Raw genomic sequence first — 4,520 nt, 5'->3', positions numbered from 1 at the left:
CTTGGGAGTTGTTCTTTCTACCCTACAAAATTTTTACAATTACATATATTCTGATTAAGAGAAAAAAATTGCTAGAACTATTTTGGTTAACATTTAGGTATGTCATTTTGATATTGTTATTCATGTATATATAGAAAAACTAAATGTAATGTAAAAAATAGATCCGTGCTAATAAATTTGTACTGTTAAGAAGAAAAAAACCACTTAATTTTGTCTCACAGCTGAAGTTGTGGGATTAATGAGGTTTGGTGGTATGATTCAAACCGGTTTTTTACCTGGCGACTTTCGTAGTGTATTATTCTTCGAGTACCTTCGGTTCGCTTCTACTACGCGAACTGCACAGTTTGGTTGTGATTTTAATGCGTTAATCATAATATAGAAGTCTGTTCTATGATTTCGGAAGAACGAATTGGTGTTTTGCACAAACACAGTTATTCATATTTTATTTATGACAAGGGGCCAAACGAGCAGACGGCCTACCAGATGGAGGTAGTACCGTCGCCCATGGACATCCGCAACATAGTCTTGCAGATGTGATGCCACCCTTGATTGGGGAAGAGGGAGAGGGCAACCGGTTCTCTCTCATCAGACCATTAAAGACTACTTCATACCGATCTTCTGTGAGAGGGCGGTACTTCCCCGGTTGAGCCAGCCCATGTTCGAGCTGTTGTAACTGACCACAGCTAGGCTCTACCACTTATGTTCAAGTTCCTGTCCGCGACAACAAATTTTTCGTTATATAATTTTAGAGCTTTATCATAAAATATATATAAGTTATTTGTAGCAATATAATAATAATGAATAATATATTTTTTAAACAAAAATACGAGTAGGAAAGTAACCAAAAATAGTTAAAACTAGCTTCAGTAAGACTTCAGGTGTCTAAATATATTTTACGCCTCAAATCTGATACTTTAGCCACATTAATGATAAAATAATTGATTATTAAAACCTTATACCTTACATCATTTATATATGAAAGACAAAAAGTATCAATTTGCGAGTATTTTTTCAAGTTTCTTGCAATTCAACTTTAATATTTCTCGAATAGAATAATAATTTGAACATCTAACTTTTCTGATTTACTTTGAAAGTGATTAGAAAATTGTTACCTATAGTGGAAATACATAGAAAAATATAAAAAGGGTCCCCTATAGTTTACGACTATAGTAGAAAAAATTAAGGAAACACGGTTAATTGTATTTTGGCTCTACAATTGAGTTTATAAATACCAATATTAATAGACGAATATCTTATTAGTTTTAATAAAACTTGCTTATCTGGTTATCACATAAATAATCATAAGTAGCTGAGAAAAATCTTTATTTAATGTTATAGACATTTTTACCGAGCAGTGGCGGGATAACCACAAGCCCAGCCGGGAAACTGGTTAGAAAAGGCTAGAGCAAGCCTTGAGGTATAAATAGCCTCAAAAAGTGCTGTTGCGGAAGGCAAGGAGAAACCACTGCAACTGTCTTCCCAAGAAAGTCATCATGTATACGGATCGGACACGTGATGACCACGACGAGTCTGCAAAGACTCTTGCGACGATGATGATGATTTTAGAAGCACCTTAAAACATTAATTTCTAATAAAACAATAAATAAAACATCCGTAACCGGTTTTCGAGGCGGACATGGCTATGTATGGATACAAATTACTTATATTTTTTTTAGATTTTAATTAAAATTTATAATTGTTTACATTTTGTAAAATGTTATTCTGAATATCTATATTTATTTACAATTACACAATTAAGATTTTTAATCTACATGATTTCGAATCTACCCCGCCAGACTCATTCTGACCGCGAAGAAAAGCAGTTATAGCAGTCGATCGCGCATCTCTATTCGCTAACTACCCTCATTTAAAATAATCGACTGATAAATTTTAAACGACTGTGATAGTGTAGTAATATCTAAGATTTTCGCGTGTACTCATTTAAATGAAACTAAGATTTTTATTATTTCATAACCACACAATCGCTGCGTTTTGGTCACTTTGCAACCGCGATTACTGGCAGACGATGAAAGTGGCAAGGTGATGAAAGTTTGGTACTGTAATTGTTAGAAATATAAAGTGATCTGTGCTATAAACATCATTCAACACAAATATATGGACCGATGAAGGAGAGATAGGAACCAGCTCCGACACAAGGTAAATGCCATACATTATCATCATCATGTAGTAATAAAGCTCATATAGCAATGACTTATAGACTACAGAGGCGAAAAATATAGTCATGAAGTCATTAGATCATATATTTTTTGAAACTCACATTATTTGTTTCCCCTTCAGCCAATAATAATAGTAATATAAAAATGCCTTTACCTTCAATTTATATGTAAAGCAACATACCCAAAGACCATACCATCAAGGTCAATAAATATAAGCTCATTAACGAACTCACTAGAAATAGGTTCGTTGTAAATTTGTACGCGGTAGAAGTGGCAGCGAGAGGTATAACGGCTAAACCTCTCTACAACCTACTGAAAGCCTTGGGCCTGTCAAATCATTGTTGGAACGTTCTTCGAAAGCAGCCCTAGTAGCTTCGTTTCAAATTGGGTTAGGTAGAGAGAGGAGCTTGGTCGGTGGAGGTGAGCGTTTAACGCGCGTTAGATAGGGGATCTTAAACCTACACCTGGGTCGGAAGTCCCAGGCACTGTTGAAGCTCCTCTCCCTGCATCATGGACCCGGCACCCACACTGTGAATCCATGGAATGATGAGAGGTTTCGTCCCATCAAATTAATATGTCTATTTATTAATATAATCTTCATTTCTTGTTCATATACTTGATGATAAATGTGTAACAATGTATGTTAAGCAATTCAATGTACTAACTATATGTTTTGGTGAATTCAGTAACGATAAAGTGCTTTAGAGGTTTGGACTGAATATAAATAAAAGTTGAAGTTTTAGTGACAAAATTGATCTGCTCTGATACCTGTTCTATTTTGACAAACTGAATACTTTAACAACTAATTATCAGCAACTATAGTTATTGACATAACATGAAAATTTCTAAAAATATATCAAAAACATATATATATTCTTAGAAACAAGGTAAGAATTGACTTTTTAAAAAATAACATTCGATACAATTCCACTGCAAATTTATTGAATTTACACAAAAATAAAAACAATTCTAAATGAATAACTTTCAACTATCTTGATTTAAACTAATCGTTAAATGAAATCCGAATATAATACAATCGAAAGATTTAAACACACTTCGAAAATCTACTAACGACTAAACTATCACACCAACGCGCGTTACGAACGAAAAAAGAGCCCTGATGTCCTCTGACAACGGCTTATATGTCGTTTGAGTCTCTCCTACCCTCTCATATTCCTACATTGATTCTCTTCTACCCTCTCATATTCCTACACGGCCTTTCCTGACATGAGCACGTCCCCGGGCTCCTTTGTGTTTAACTTTCTTGACGTCCAAAACGTAGTATTAGCACCAAGGGCAGGAAATTCTTTTCATTCGCACTAGACGTATTCAGTTTTGAATGTCTTGACATTCCAGACGGGCTTGATTGCGGCTCAGTCCCCTCCACAGGCAGGTCAACCACCGGAGGCAAGTTGGCGTCATGACACAACTCTTCTCCCTCATTGTCTATGTCTGAAATTGAGAAATATAACGGCAGAAATCTTTTCGATTTTTGATTTAACTCAACAGTAACATCATGGTTAACGTCAATGTAAAGTGAGCTAAACAAACATAGCCCACACAAAGTGGTTGTAAAACATCCCAATAACCAACCACTTGGGGCGGGACTTGTCGGAAGATCGCCCCCTCACACCTCGTCAGAGACCCACAAGGAATTGCTTGAGGCATGACTTGGTGTGTGTGTGAAGGTTATTATAAAAACATGTTCCAAAACATACCATCTGATACAGGCAATGTTGGCCGACCAACATCCCATAAATAAACTCATGATCTTTTACAACCACAGCTCGATAGACAACTCACTATCAAAGTCAAGCTTCCGAACATACTAAATTAATTCCTAACCAAGAGACCAGATCCTCAGGATAACGTATCCGATGCACTCCAAGATAAACAATTATCCCAGGCCTATGGTCCCTCCTGGGATAACCGAACCCGATGCACTCCAAGGTAAACGGCTATCCCAGGCTCAACGTACCTCTTAGGATAACCGGCCCGATGCACTCCAAGGCAAATGGTTATCCCAACCTAAGCGTCCCCTCCAGGATAACCGGCCCGATGCACTCCAAGGCAATCGGTTATCCCAGACACAACACCACTTCTAGGACAACCGGGCCCGATGCACTCCAAGGCAAACGGTTGTCCCAGGCACAGCGCCACTTCTGGCATAGCCTGTCCGATGCACTCCAAGACAGCTATCCCAGACCCAGAGATCTAACCTCTAATACAGCGTGTCCGATACACTCCAAGACAAACGCTCACATCGTAACAAGTAACTCATGTCTCCTCGCTTTAACCCCAATACATTTAGAGATTTGTGTCAAAACAAAATTAAAATAAATA

The sequence above is a fragment of the Danaus plexippus genome, chromosome 30, assembly GCF_018135715.1.
Source record: "Danaus plexippus chromosome 30, MEX_DaPlex, whole genome shotgun sequence".
Lineage (NCBI taxonomy): Eukaryota > Metazoa > Arthropoda > Insecta > Lepidoptera > Nymphalidae > Danaus > Danaus plexippus.
The sequence above is the reverse complement of the archived record's forward strand: the minus strand, read 5'-3'. Positions refer to the sequence as shown.